Raw genomic sequence first — 17,218 nt, forward strand, 5'->3', positions numbered from 1 at the left:
TAGTTGCTAATATTACGGAGCCCCGCGGCGAACTGGAAAATTTCATTGGAACTTCCATTATTCATCCGCGAACCGCTCCATACCCAGCCCTCTGCCCCGTTTCTGGTCCGTTCATACCTTTCCTGGCGGTAAATTCAATTCGAATTACAAGGGCACGAATTAGCCGGCCGTGCGGACCCTCGGACCTCGCGCTTTCTCCATTTCTCTACGATTTCCTCCATTTCAGATCGCCCAATTAGCGACCGTTTTAATTTCTGCGCTCCGATTTAATAATCTACGTTGTCACAGTCGAACCTCGGTAATTCGAACTAACTCGAGGGAAGAGCTAAAATCCTCGAGTTACGGCGGTTTCGATTTATCGAAATTTCCGGGTAAAAGAGGCTCAACAAACGAAAATTCCACATATCGAAGACTCTCATAAAAAGAAGACTAAAGAGAAAACACCTCACTGACCTCAATAAAAAAATAAAATAGACAAACTCGAAGACCCCGCTGGGGGTAGCCATCCACATGTTATTTAGCAATTAAGCTAGAAAAATTTACCGAATGTACAACTGGACAAATTGTAAAGTACAAATTAAATAATAATAATAAAAAGACATATCGAAGTTTCGTTCGTCATTTCGAAAAGCGTAAGTATTTTAACCTTGCTCTTGGAACTCATTTAAAAAGCGTTTAGCTTGCATGGATATGCACGTGGTCAAAGGGCAAAGAAGTAGGGATACAGCTTGTGTCGTTTTACGTTATTAGAGGTGATTCTAACGATTGAATGAAAGGAGTTCATATCCAAAATATTTATCCTGGTACGTTTTGGTTGTGTTTGCCGTTAATTTTTGAATTCAGATTAAATTGTAGCGTCGTCTAATGTTTAATGCGATTGGCAATTAAACTCCACGTTTCGGCTAACCTGCTACGCGCAGGAGTACTGGCACGGGAGAGGATCAAAGCTGGTGAAAATAAATGTTCGCTTAATCCTATTATATTATTAGACAAATATTCTTCACAATAAATGTTTATTCGTATTCTAATTGGATATTGAACGATTGGTTTCTCATATCTTAGGCATAGCTACAGGTACACTTCGACTTGCAGAGGCAGCGAGGATAGAAGTTCGACTTACGGAGGCAAATTTCGACTTGTGTCTGGAAATTTTAAATTCGGTTTACAGAGTTCAAATAACGCATCTGGACAGGTGAATTCGAGTTAGAGTAAACTTTATTTCGACTTTCAGAGATTTTCGCAGCGCAGTAGGAGGGGATGAACAAAACTGCGGTCTCGTAGAGGTTTTCGAGTTAGCGAGTTATAGTATTGAATCATAATGTAGCGGTTCGTGGCCGTAGAAAAAGTTTCAAGTTGAAACGGAAAATTCAAAACTGAAAGATCCATAATATTGTGCCTTGGAACACTAAAGGTGTTTTGGGTTGGGCAAACTCTAGAAGCAAAAGGACTTTGAATAGATTTTTATTACTGTTTCTTGTGGTAACGTCCGTTGATATAAACGTATGAACGTGTTCCCTATGGGATTATTATTCTTTCATCGATTGGTATAGTAGCATTGAGCGAGTGACGATTAAAACCGGCATACAGTATCTCTGTACTTGTACTTGTACTTATTTTAATACATCTGGCTATTACAAATTCATATACTTGTTACCTTATTAAATAAGTCTACACCTTATAAGCACCTCAATAGTATTAGGTTGTCCGAAAAGTTTCTTTCGTTTTATGAGGAAATAATAGACGTACAACGTTTTTTGTTTTATATTATTTTGTCGAATTACGTACGGTCCATTTTGTTCTGTTGAGATAAACACCGCGACATTTCACAGACTTGGTTTCACGTTTACACTGTTGTAAAAAACACGTTTATGAAAGAAAGACGCTTTCCGGACAGCCTATTATCATGCCATTTGTATAGGAAACTATCGCAGTGAATTTCGAACATTTATCATTCGCTGCACGATTATTTAAGTGCAAGTATAGAAACTGATCGATAGAATTGGTAGGATTAATAGGATCAATAAATACATTTACGTCATATAAACGGAATTCTAACGTACATGAAATTACTCGAAACTAAAAACGATTTTCCATTCCAAATTTCCGAGAGTCAAAAACGATACCGAGGCAGATCTTTTTCGTACAAACGTCTTTTTCTTTTCTCTACAGTTTGATCCGCGTTTTTCTCGGATACGTAGCGAACATAAAAATTGTCACAGAGAAAGGCATGGGCCGCTTGGATAATTGTCCATAGGGGAAAACGAGAAATAGTTATCGATGGGTGGAGTCTTCTATTTACCGGTATACACATCCGGAAATACATTTTCGTTTCTCGCCTCGAAGGGCTGGGGCGAACGACTCAACGACCCCTGCGAAATGTCGCGAAAGCAATTTTCTCAACAGAAGCGAACGCGTTACGAATTGCCATTCGTTCGATCTTCCTTCTTTTCCTTTTCTCGCGACAACGCCTCCTCGACTTGGTCTGATCGATGGTCGTGTCTAACTGGCTGCATTATTCACTTCCGATCAAGATGCAGAACGACGAGCTTTTTTGCTGCCGTTTCCGCGGAGAATGTTCGGCGAGGTGAAAAATTGAAGAGCTCCGTATGCCATGCATACACAGAGGAATATCGTGTTCCATGACACGAATTGGAATCGATTCGAATATTAATTTCAGTGTTTGCATAAGGCGATGTATGGACATTGTGGGTGGACAGTGGACAGGCGCACAGTTTATCGTGTAAGGATAAATGGTTCTGATTTTGATAACAAAATCCGTTTGTTGGATCGCTGACAATGAGTGACATTCAAATTAGAAACCTAACAAAAACGTAGGGTAAGGTGTCCAAATTTCGGCTAAAAGTGAATCAGATTTTAATCTGAAAAAATTTGTATAACTAGCTTGGAAGCTTAGTAACGAAGATCTGTAAACGATATTTTATAAAAGTTTATACGAACGAAGTAAAAAATATATTTGTGAAAGGATGCGTTTTTCAATTGTTCAAAAAAGTGTTCCTAATTTCGTCCCTGCACTTTTAGTGAGAAAATGTTTGTTTTTCTTAGTATTATTCACCTTTTATACGTTCGAAATATGTTTCATTATAAAATTACATAAAACAAATCGTGAATCTGTACAAAAATCATATACAAATTTTGTAATTTTGTGATATAGATGTGTACAGCAACATCCGAAGGACGCGGTGTATCTAACCTGTCCTTACATCGTATAAAACAGGCCACATTTTGATCTTCTTCGCTTTCTATTCCGGTTCTATTCCGAATTTCTTTGCGAAAGCCGTGTTCCTAATTTCGTCTCCGCGTATCTACGAAGGGGGACGAAATTAGACACAAAGCTATTTTCTAATATAATTGCCAACTGTAATCGATAAATGACAGGACGTCATTTCGGAATACGAAAGTAGAAGCAACATATTACGCGTCATCAAAACTAAATGCTAGAATCACGCATGTTAGACTCAAAAATGCTACTTCGAATATTAAAAAATAACGTAGTGCACTGCTCGTGAAAAAGCAGAACGTCACACAAGATTGTGGAAACAACGAATTCCTTTGTTCTTTTGTCGCTTAACTAACGACATTCCTACTTCAAATTCCAATTGCAGCTTACAGGCTGGTACACCTATCGACAAAGATTGATCAGGGGACGAAATTCGTGTCACTTATCCTACTTATCACGTTTTTCTTGCGTCATCCTTAGATACCAAATTTACCAAATGTCCAGCTGGATAAATTGTAAAGTACAAATTAAATAAAAAAAAATCTTTAAATAGAAGTGAAATAATACGACAGAGAAAGTGAAACAGAAATTTATTTGCTGCGCACATTGCAATCCATTTGCACAAGCTTCGCAGTCACCCGATTCTATCGAGTGTTACCGATTTCCCTTGAATACCGTGCGTGATTTAATTTACCTAATGTACACAGATGTCTAGTTGATATCTTCCGCCAAAGTAAAGGCAGAGCAAATACATATATCTGCTTAACATAACACATGCTTCTTACATCGCGTTCTGGATTTATCTGTTGAAATAGCCGATGTACAAACGAAAGCTACTCCGTATTACATTTTTCATACATCATTTGATCATAGCGAGCGAACATTTCATGGCGCAATTTAATCACGTAACACGCACTGCTACCGTAAGACGACTAAGACGAGCCGTTACGAGAGGGAAGTAAATTCTTTGGGTAGATTTATCAGCGCTAAAAATATTTTCAGGTTGCGACGATGCGCGTGGGTGAGTCTCATTCAGCTCGCGTCTTCGTTTTCCCCTGGACGTCGATTAATGGAGCAACGCATCGGCCGCGTTCCTTCTAAAGCCGTTGCACAACGTTGTAGTATGGCGAAATTTCACGATAGGCAGCATAAGATTCCTGTTCTAATAGTCATGAAACGTTTGAAACGAGGATGCCTTCTGCAAAGGTGAAATCCTAACATTTCTAAGCCAGTAGTTCAACACAATGCTTTTTGATTAGCGACAAGTTGGTAAAAATATTTACAATTCGTACAATAATCCGAATATAATGTATCCGAAATGGAACGATCTTTGGAATATTTAGTAGATTAAATAAAATAGTTGTGTTAAAAATGACAACGTGAGTTCGTGCTCGCCATCCATATGCAGATGCGTTAGTTGTAAGAAATAATAACTGGAAGATAATCCTAGTTACAATCGATAGATTTAATCGATAGGCTTAAGGTGCTTTTTTGTTTTTATCCCTAGTTTTTGTAAGCGCTTGCAATAAAGGTTTTTTTTGGCTCACAACTGTGTGATAGATTTATCCATTCAATAAAATAATAACTATTGTGATCCTACCTCTGAGTATAGAAATAACAACAAGTTGTTATATTATATTTTAATATTTCAAACAATCTGAAAATATGTATGGAAATTACAAGGTATCTATACAGGATGTTTATCGTAACAGTCGTCACGATTTTTCAGACTTGCGATAGTCGGGGAAAAAGTTGGTTCGAATAAAAGTTTATCAGCTTTCCGTCATTTACAAACTGCAATAGTAAGGATTTAAAAAAAAGTTTTACTTCGATGAAAAGTCAAGGTCACCTCTATTTTTTAAATGGAACGGTACATTTTTTTATACACTATTCGATGCATTTTTTAATCGTCTACGACAGGTAAAGGTATTAGGATACTCGGATAGAAATATGATTAGTTTGAAAGATATTTTAACTTCAATGTCGTAAAGTTTATCGTACAAAAGACAAGGAGAACGTAAAAACAATAAAATACTACGCTGTCCTTCCCTGTCTTTCATACGTTAAGTTTTACACTACATCGGAGGTAAAATATCTTTTAAATTAATCCTTTTTCGACCCAAGTATCTTCATACATTTTTACAAAGAAGTAAAAAACAATGGTTTATAAAAAAGAGAGCTTAACTTGATTAATTTTTGTTCGAAACATATTTTCGTCCAATTATTGGAAGTGCCTGAAAAATCGCGGCAACTGATGATTTTTAGACCACCTTGTATATGTATAAGCAATGAATTTTTATTTTATCCATTACATATATTGATAAGATAAGAATATTTATCACTAATTACACGTTTAGAACCATTGTCTACACCTTACGTTAATTTTCTGTACGTTTGCAATAGATAGACTGCGGATTTTTATGCAGATTCATATTTTTAAGATAGTTATTATAGTTATAGTTAAATATATTATAGTATATATCAGAGTTAAAAAAGTAGAACGTTGGTAGAAAATCGTGTTACCTTCTAAGTTTTATAGAAAGTACTGTACCTTGGGTATTTTATATATTTTTTCACATTATGCACATTTTATGTAATTTTGCACTTTCAAATTTCCTATAAATGCATAAAAATCCGCAATCTAGTAATTTGCAGCTTTTATCCCACATGTATATTCTCGGATTGTATGCAAACTATGAGAAGACAATCACGTTAGTCGTATTTGCATGTACAATGCGGATTTTAAAAAGTTTCGTATAATACGTACATACATACAACATTTCTACCATGGTAGAATCGCACTATAATTAATCTTTATTTAATCCCTAACATTTAATTCGTCTCTTCTATTTGTCTGGTGTTTGACATTTTGTATTTAATTAAGTAATTTTCTCGTTATCTGTCAACACGTTTAGACGTTAACCATTTATTTCTCCATTGCCTCGCGTTTTCTCGCAACATTACGTGTCAAAAATCAAAATGCGTATACACGACGCTTGGTCGGCAGGCGAACGAATCTGACCTGTTGGTAAATTACACAGTAGCGTACACCGATCTATCCCAAAGACTTTGCGAAACCTTTGCAATCAGTATGAGCTACTATTAATTACAACGTGCCTTTGCCTCTTTTTTCCTAATCCATCAAACCCCCTATTAATGCATACATGCACGTTACGTGCTTCTATCTCACGCTAGACGGTCTCAGGCAACGTGATTCTCTTTTCTCTCATCATCGTAAGTATGGTTTCGAGGTTCATCACGGATTCGTTAAATGCCAAAATTACAAAAATGCACGTGTATGTAGCTACATGTTAATTGCGATGCATATCGTGCGGCATTAAGTGAAAGTTATAGGCTGATTGTAGATTGTTGTTAACGAAAATTATTATTTTACATAAGAAATATGAATTTGTGTTCAGAAAAGTATGAATTAGGAAAGTTGCGCGATCTATTTATGTTTTATTAAAGAAATTATCTACATGTGTATCTGGGCTGTTGAATAACAAAATCATTACATAAATTGAGGATTTCTTGTAGACAACACTGTAAATGAAAAATTAAAAACTGTTTCTTTATCATGTAGTGTGCCATATGCCAATGTGTTGTAGTATAGCATTTACGAGGAATTTCCATTTGTAAATAATTACTAATATTGTTTGAGGATGATGCTACCGGTACGTTCAACATTATCTTTGTATAAGACAATGTAAGTTAAGCGATAGACATGCTTCAGCACATGGACATTAAATATCATAAGTTTTATAACTGTTCTCACTCACACATTATAAAACATTTTTATAATAAAAATAAAAAGAACATCTTGAAGAAATATATTTTTTGTTTTTGTATCAGTCATCTAGGGATAAATAGGATTGGTACATATATTGCCTGCAAATTTAAATGAATGGCACATTCAATTCTCGATACAACTAAGAGACACATATAGACTTTTCTACAAAAACTATTCTTTGTCTGATGAATATATTAGTGCAAAAAATAGAAAATTTCCTGATGCATTAGATTATTTTATACGCTTAAGATTCTATAATAATGAAAGCAGATGAAATTTCGAAAGTAATTTCAAGTGAGAGAAGCCTTTTCTCTTTCTGCTAAAAAATATGGTATTCGGTATTTACAGTGTTGTCTACAAGAAGTCTTCAATTGTACATGTTGTGTAACATCGTCACACTATACACTGTATTCTTTAAGATTGTTACTCAATGGACGCCTTTCATCTCACACCACTGTGTTTTTCTCCGAAACTAATTTCTACATAACCATAAAACGTGGCAATTAAGTTTTGCAAGTTCGTTCAGTCCCTCTCATAGTGACAAATAACTTTCGAAAGGAACATTTTGTCTTTTGTTACGAAGCGTGTCGTCAATCATCAATCATAGTTTATAGAAAAGTCTTTTTTGCAATACGCTCATGTATTTATGACTCATCCATACGTGATCACAAAAGTTTGAGACACGTTTTCACTGCACAGCATTCACTTCTATAGTTTACTGTTCGATGAATAGTGTGCCCTGAATGATAAACCTATTAAATGATATAAAGTGGCATAAAATGTATATATAGTGTAATAATAATATAATAGCTATAGTAACAATACTATAGTAAAATAGAGTAATAATAAGAATAGTAATAATAGCGTAGTAAGATATAGCAATAATAAGTATAGTAACATCATCATAGTAAGATATAGTCATAATAAGTGTAGTAACAATGGTATAGTAAAATATAGTATTATTACTATATTACTATATTGCTATATTACTATTATACTACTATATTACTATTATTACTATATTACTATACTTATGTATAGTAATAATAACATAGTATATAATAATAAAATAGTGAGCTATACGAAGAATGTTTTACGAATGAGAAGCAAGTGAGATCAAAATACAAAATTTACTCCACATCCTAATTTTATATAATCCTCCTACATACTGAAATTTTAAAAAAATTTGTTAGTCTATGAATTAATCGTAATTAATAATAATATGTCGGGATAAATTCCAGTAGAATATATATTATACATTCACAAATTTTTTAATTAATTAGCTATATATATATTATATATTATTGTAATTTACAAAGCTGCGAATTGTATCAATTTAAAGCTGATTTTTAGAATTTAGATAATAATGATTTTTATGTAAGTCGATATAACATAATGCGATAATAGATAATCGTATAAAGGAGTTCTGCTCGAAATATTGGATTGTATCGATAATGATATTGCGCGAGTAAGATTATATTTTAAATGAGATGAGAAAAGATTACGAAATTTTATCTTCAGTACTGTAGGATATGATGGAATAACTTCTCGTACGGTACTCGTACGGGTATCGTAACAGTATGAAAGTTTTAAGCCCCGTAGATCCATATAGGAAAGCGTGGAAGTTTTAAGCCCGATAGACCTACATATATCTATATATCGTAGTTCGAAAATTTACTTTCCTATAAAAATGATTTTCGCACTCTCGGGAAATTTACTCAGTATCTTGAGAAAATTCGTGCAAAGGATATGCATAAGTTATCTTATGCATATAGTTATACCAATGCGTATTCGTGACGATAAAGATTATAAATTCCAATCTTTTTTACTGACTTTTCGATTTAATTTGTGCAATTCTCTATGTCTGAGTATCGTCTTACTGATTTTTTAAGTATATTACTGACTTTAAAGGAAATTTTGACATATGACAATGGCACTGTACCATTGTACCACTGTACCAGCACCTTCCTTTAACTATATTTCGATAGGTACTTCAAGTATTTTATAAACCATAACAGTATATTTACTATAACACGAATAATTTTTCTCGTTCATTATAAATACATACAGAATGAAGACAAACATTAGAAGATAATGCGAAATCCTTGATTTTATTTGTAAGACACGTTACAACATTCGAAGGTAATTGCATCAATTTTCAATCAATCGTAACGTTAATTTAACTCTTCGCCAGGAATATGAAGTTTCGCTAACGTGAGCAGCATTGTGTGTCTTTTATTCTGGCTTGATTTCTTGTAGTTTTGGGCTTTAGAAAGATCCGAACAAATTCTGAAGTACTTATTATAGTCCCCAATTTCCTATACAAGTAATACTTTAACCAAATGTTTAAACTTTTTCGCGATAAAAATAGAAATTTGACGGAAAGTTATGAGAAAATGGGAATTTATTTAAAACTACACAATTTTGTACTTAACAAATATTAAAAAAAAGCTATTGTAGAATCTTATCCATAAGATTATGATCTTTCAGAAAAATATAAAGAAATTTAACAGCCCTTAGAAAAGTATAATCATTTCGAGGCCTAAATTTGTGGGATTTTTCAGTGGATTACTCGTTATTGGAAAATGACCTGAAACTCGCGGCGAAAACGAAATGCTCCGTATCTCATACTTACTAACGTATGAGAAACATAGGAGACATACGACACTGAGGCTGTTGCCAAGAGATTAGTATATATACCAAAACAAAAAAAATTATGCATATAAAAAATCCACTTATTTAGCAAAAGAGAAATAAAATAGTCAAACTCGAAGATGGTATCCCACTGGAGGTAGCCATCCACACGTTATTTAGCAATTAAGTTAGAAAAATTTACCAAATGTCCACCCGGACAAATTGTGAAGTACAAATTAAATAATAAAAAAAAAAGAAAAAAACTTAGCAAAAGACTGACGTTGGCGTCAATATAGGTCGCTAAAGGCACAGTGCTCATTTTACCCTCGTGGTATTTGAAACTGGATTGAACCAAGTAAACGATATTTGGACAGTCAAAGCCTTGTAGATATATATACAGGGTGGTTGGTAACTGGTGGTACAAGCGGAAAGGGGGTGATTCTGCGCGAAAAAAGAAGTCGAAAATATAGAATAAAAATTTTTCGTTTGAGGCTTTGTTTTCGAGAAAATCGACTTTGAATTTTCGCTCGGTACGTGTGCACTTTATCACGTCTCGTTATAACGGATCTTACTATGCATGTGTGCATAGTATGTGACAGCAAAAATTATTGAACATATTGAAAATAAATTATCTGTGTACATAGATAGATTTGTTTAGCACAAGTGGACGCCAATATTGTTTTCTCTGTTTATTTTGTATTACTAACGGTTAGTTTTCAAGAATTCAATCCAAAATATTGACGTGGTTTCCTCAAATATAAATTCAATAAAGCAATAATTATTACAACAAAGGATTATTTTTTACTTATATTTCTATTTACATTTCTAATTACATTTTCTAATTTATTACCTATAATCAATAATAAGAAATGTAAGTATTGGAATATTTTTGAGAACCACGACAAATAAATGTCCATCTCTATAAATCATCTCATACGGTTTTCCTTATGTCGTTTGAAGTTTATTCTCGAGTATATTCTACGTTCTTATGAAATAGCCTATCTACAACTTATTCAAACTATTTAATACAAATTATAATTATATATTTATTTATATAATATTATAATTATAATTATATATTAATAAGCGGGAGATGAAAGTCTCGCAATCAGTGTGATACGAAGACGAAGGCGCCGCTATGCATCTGTTAAGGCGTCAGCAATTAGTTTTGCAGGATTTACGATACTGACGCGACTTCCCTATTTTCCTATTTTGGAGTTTAGATTTCTATACGTATAACTGCTATATACCACGCAATTTCGTTTATAGTCAGGAGAACTTTAATTTCTATAAAATTAACGAAATAGTCGGAGTTTCACCTGGCACTTCAGTAACAGTTGGCGTATTGTAAACTCTCGCAGTATCGAACCTACGCACGCGAACGGTGTGCATCGTCACATTTACGCGACTTTGCCTAACTCAGATGACCTGTACTTCGTACCTACGTCCTCAGATCGGCGTTCTCTTGGGCGGTAGCAATATTTGAGAAGTTAACTAATTATTCGTTGCGCAACGCTCAGCCTCCTATCTCGTAAGGAACTTGGCGCATCCTACCCTCGTGGAAGGGAATGAACGATGCGAGTTGGAAACTCCAGACATTTACAGTGTCATGAATAATTATAAACTCGATTCTATTTTTAGGTTCTTCGTAATATTAAAACAAAAATTGATGAGATCGTTCATATAATTTCATATTGCAATATAAGACAAAATTGAAGGTACGGTAAAGAAAAATTGTCTTCTTTCTGGAGAAACTGAAATTTTTTCTTAAAATAGTGTTTTTGGCTGTGAAGAAATATAAACTTCATGTTAATTTTGTTACCTTTTCATTCAATATTCAGTGGATCTAATCTGTACTCACGCATCATCATACAGTCCACTTTGAAAGTCGAAAACCGCTAAGTATTCGCGACGTAAAAGCACCTTCATCTTCCACCTTTTTCAACCCCTTTGTATTTCACGCTTGCCGCTTTATTTTCGGCGCAATATTCGCATTGTTCCGGCATAGTTTGAAGCGTAGAAGGTCCTCGGTTCCCTTTTTCGTTCCAGCGAACCGTCACGAGTCACGGGATGAGCTCGTGCTCGAGCCCTCGTAAATCCATTTATTTATTTATTTATGTGCCACGGGAACCGGATGGCCATGGGGACGCGCAGAGGCTTATACCGGGGCATGCATCGAACCGGGATTCCCGTGGGACCGTGGCCACGAGATGGGGAGATCGCAAAAGTCACGGAGAACGCGCAGGATATTTCGTGTAGGTTGATGCCTATGCCAGGAGAAGTAAATTCTCCGGAGGCAACGTGGGTTGAAACGAAAATGCTGTTGTGCCACTTATACGGAGAAAGAATCTACCTACCGACTACCCTCTTGGCTCTTCATCGCCGCCCTTTCTCTATCGTCATCGACTATTCGGCATTCCCTACCGTGATTTCTTTCGTTTTCTTATGGTCTTACGCAAATATTTAATGACACGTTTCTGGTTTTGGGAAGTACGTTGTCTTAATAACATTAACTAAATTAATTAATTTTGATGTTTTCTTATGCTCTTACACGAATATTTAATGACACGTTTCTGGTTTTGGAAGGTACGTCGTTTTAATAAAGTTGATTAATTTAATTAATTTTGATGTTTTATAATGCAAATATCGTAATTCTATCGGACTAAATTTTTAGAACGCGGTAAAAAAGCAAGTACACTGTATGTCCGTTTTAAGTGTATACAGGCGATTATTTCTGTAAGTTTGAGAAATAGAAATAAATGTTTCAGTAAAAAGTTATATGGTATCAAAGCGGACATAATCTGGTGAAATTGGTATTTTCATAGGTGGCCAAGTAGAGGTCATATGAAAGTGAATCATAAGCAAATTTAAATACAATAATCGATTCGGCATTATCGCAAAAATATATTAATCTATATATGTCGAAAAATTACTAGTTTAGGAGATATTTTAACTTTCATTTGTTAAATTTGCGTATGGAAAGCGAAGGCAACGTAAATTAAATTTGACAAATTGAAGTTAAGACATCTTCTACATTAACGATTTTTCGTCATAAATAGGTAAACACATCGTTGACCAGTCACGAGTTATCTCGTGATGCGCTTTTTTCGCATCAGCGTCGTTTAACTTTAAAGTGGTCGAAAAAATTAGCATTTTTTCTAATAAACTGCACCTTGCTCAATGCATATAAAATGTACTGTACCTATCTGCCAGAAAATAAAACAGTATACAGCAAATTTCTACTGGAAGTAGCTTCTACTGGAAGTAGAGAATGGATAACTGTGGATTCCAAAGAATGCAGCATTGCATCTGACGCTTCTCGAATTTCTAAAACAGCTCCTTATAATGATACACCTTTCAGGCTTTCCGGACAACTAAGAAACCACGTCTCAGAAAAAAATAGTCACTGGCAGAAAAACAAATCTGACTAGAGCGTGTAGAGTATGCTATTCAAAAAGAAAACGCAGCGAAACTAGATATATTTGCAAAAGCTGTTGTGTACCATTACACGTAGGTGATTGTTACACTGTTTATTATAGGAAAAAGAAATATTAAAAGTTGAATAATAAACAAAATTTATTAAAATTTATTTATATTGTTTTGCTTCCACATCCAATTACGAAATAATAGCCGGTGACATGGGGTAAATTCTCAGTAAAATTGCCTTTAATACCTTTTTGTAGGAAATGTCGAGACCGATCGATTATTGTATTTCAAGCAATATGATTCCATTTTAAAAAACGTTTATATGATCTTCACTTAGCCATCTACAAAAAATTGAATTACATTAGATTATGTCTCCTTTGATACTATACATCTTTCGTCTGAAACATTGTTTCGTATGTTTGTTACATAGAGATGTAATCGCGTGTATAAATTTTAAATGGGCACAGTACATAATAATAGTTATATTGCGATAGCTTGCATAATATACGTATACAGTGTTAGAATTTGAAATTAATAATTACCATTAACACTTTGACGCCGAAATCACATGTTTCGCTCAGGTCGCCACGGGAGTATTTTTATTCTTCAAAGCATATAATGGCAAAATAATAACAAACCGATGATGTAAGACAACATTCTTCCCCAATGGACCGTTTATTTTATTGGTGGTCATACGTGACCACCGTGGCGTCTTGGTAACAGTTAATAGTGATATATGATAACAAGGCTTCGTTTATTTCAACAAACCATTCGCATTCGTTATTTCGTCGTAAGCAAAACGTCCAGAATATATTGTTGAAACGCGTAAAAGATATTAGTAAGCAGTATTTGCTCATTCTATATACAGGGTGGTTGGTAACTGGTGGTGCAAGCGGAAAGGGAGTGATTCTACGCGAAAAAAGAAGTCGAAAATATAGAATAAAAATTTTTCGTTTGAGGTTTTGTTTTCGAGAAAATCGACTTTGAATTTTCGCTCGGTACTTGTGCACTTTCTCGCGACTCGTTATAACGGATCTCACTGTAGATCGTTGTCTCGATGGAAAAATTAAAAAAAAAAAAACAAAAAAATTAAAAAAAATTTATATTCTATATTTTCGGTTTCTTTTTTCGCGTAGAATCACCCCCTTTCCGCTTGTACTACCAGTTACCAATCAGCCGGTATAATAGTAAGGTATGCGCACACTTCTAACTTGAATTATATGATTATAAAGCAGCATTTACGATTATTTTCTAAGGTGTGTTTATAATAATATTCATAGATTACCCTTCAAAGATATGGATGCAAACACAGTGCACATAGATGCAAAATTTGTTCTAATAAAAATGTTTAATTGTTTAATGGAACACTTTTTGTTTTAAAGTATCTTCTATTTATCGGTTATATTCAAAGTGTCCTAACTTTCAATTTTCATACCATTTTTATAATTGTAAGAATGACCACCAATGACCACCGTGGCGTCACATGAGAAACCTTAAAGTGTTAACTAAGAAACCAAGAAAACCTTCTAAGCCTTTAATTGTATAATAAGCAGGAAAACTCTGTAATTACAATTCCAAACTTCAAATTTATTGGCTGCGTCACTTAAATTTATCAACTGAAAAATACTTTCTATGAAGTTAGATATTTCGAATTCTAAAAAACTTTTTTATGCTAACTGTTCGAGCAAGAAATCCAACAGACAGAATACTCGATATTTGTTCCTAATGAGGAATTATTATCGAGAAGGCGAAATCGACGTTTCCAAGGAACAAGTAGGTCGACTATCATAATTCCTGATTATATATATAGATACCTTTAGTCAATATCACTTAAACTCGGAGCATTTGACCTTTCAACCGTCTCAGAATGAATAATTAATAAAAAGTTTTAAAGGATCTTTGAAAGGAATAACTTTTAAACCCGAAGAGAATCTGTAAGGTACGTCAAAGTAAGATGATATTAATTAGAACGCGCGAATTATTATTATACTTACAAAGATTTTCAAATGGTCACTACAGTTTTTATTTTAATATAACAACTTCTGTCGAATTTGGCATTTCAAAATAAATAGATACTATGTGTTCAATATTACACATTTTTTAATTTCAGTTAACCTGTATATAATATCTATATCTATATACAGGGTGGTTTAAAGATCAATCGCCACGATTTTTCAGGTTAGATCAACAATAGTCGAACAAAAAGAATATTTCGAAGAAAAGTTAATCAATTTTTGATCGACTACAAATTTGCAATATTAAGAACTTAAAAAACATCGTACTACAACGAGAAATTAAAGTCAGCTCCACTTTTTTAATGGAAGAATACATTTTTTTTACACCATCCAATTCATTTTTAATTCTCCGTGAAAAGGTATTAACGCACCTGGTTCAAAACGTGATTAGTTTAAAAAATATGTTAGCTTTAATGTTGTAAAATTAATCGTGTGAAAGACAAGGAAAGATAGCGTAACACTTTTTTGCTTTTATGTTTTCCTTGTTTTTTATCCGACAAGTTTTACAACATTGAAGTTAAAACATCTTCTAAGCTAATCATGTTTGGATCCAAGTACCTTGATAATTTTTTGCAGAAAATTAAAAAATGCATTGTTCCTTTTAAAAAATAGAAGCGACGTTGACTTTTCAGCAAACTAAAGCTTTTTTTGAAATTTATGATATTGCAATTTGTAGTCGATTAAAAGCTGATTAACTTTTGTCCGAAACATTTTGTTGTCCGACTATCAGACGTGCGTAAAAAATCGCGGCAACTGATTTTTAGATCATCTGGTGCATACAGGGTGTCCTGAAAATAATAATACAACAGTCCCGGTGGCGATTCGTGAAAAGATAAGCCGGAAAGAAAAAATAACATTTTTTCATTTAAAGCTTTATTTTTGGAAAAAAAAAAGAGTTCGAATATTCGACACGAAACGATGTTATTATTCTGTTATTATTCTTGGAGTACACTTTGGATTTGGTAACACAAACACAAGCAGAAACACAAATTTCATACCTCGAAACTTGCAACTAATACACGTCATCTTTTTCGAAAATGAAGTCTTAAGCGGAAAAATATTATTCCTTTTTTTTCAATTTATTTTTCCATGTACAATCACCACCCGGCTGATTCTACCACGATTTTAGAGACAGCCTGTATATAAATATGATTAGGTTGTCCGAAAAGTGTCTTTCTTTTACAGACACGTCTTTTACAACGATGCACCTTTATGCAAACATGAAACCTAATCTGTCGAACGTTGTGATCTCTATTTTGATAGAAGAAAATGGATCATACGTATTTCGATAAAATAATATAAAGCGGAAAATGTTGTGTATCCATTATTTCCTTATAAAAGAAAAGAAACTTATTGGACGACCTAAAACATAAATATTGATAACAAATTATACCTACTAAAGGCAGTTTGAAACAGCAATTTCTAACGTTTATTTCATTTTAACATTACCATGTTCGTAGCATTAATGTTCTCCGTATGGTTCTGTTCCATGACACGATGTTTAGCTGAATAACAAATGACAATCGTTATCGTAAGGCAAACGCAACGGTTAATTTATCACCGATGTTCATAGGAATCTCCTACAAAGAACTGTTTGCAAATGCTATTTTGCTCGTTCAATTCATTTTGCATTAAGGATAATCAGGTTGATGTGATGAAAACGTAGTGATGTTTCAGGCATTTTAGAATTCGCAATATGAACAACGTGAGAAAAACTTGCAACATAGATTTACGGTTCATTTGTTTTGAAGTGAACGAGAATTACTCTACTTCGGTAGCTACGTAATAATACGTAAGTACGTACATTTGTCCCGTTTCTTTGTAGTTTGATAAATTAGACAGGAAAAATAGAATTATCCTGAAATCTTTGATAATTATAATAACGTATTGATCTTTCATTATTATGAATAATTTATTAATGAAATTTTAATTTAAAAAATAAATGATCTAATCTAATAAAAGTTCAAATGTCCAATAATTTAAAAAGGAACTAAAAATTTTCTATTGTATTCAAACGGACATCTATCATTTAATAATTTTCATTTGTTACTTTGCAAAATATAGCACAATTATCGTAACGTACTTAAAACTAACCATAAATTGAATTGACAATTT

The sequence above is a fragment of the Bombus impatiens genome, unplaced genomic scaffold, assembly GCF_000188095.3.
Source record: "Bombus impatiens unplaced genomic scaffold, BIMP_2.2 scf_0013, whole genome shotgun sequence".
Classification (NCBI taxonomy): domain Eukaryota; kingdom Metazoa; phylum Arthropoda; class Insecta; order Hymenoptera; family Apidae; genus Bombus; species Bombus impatiens.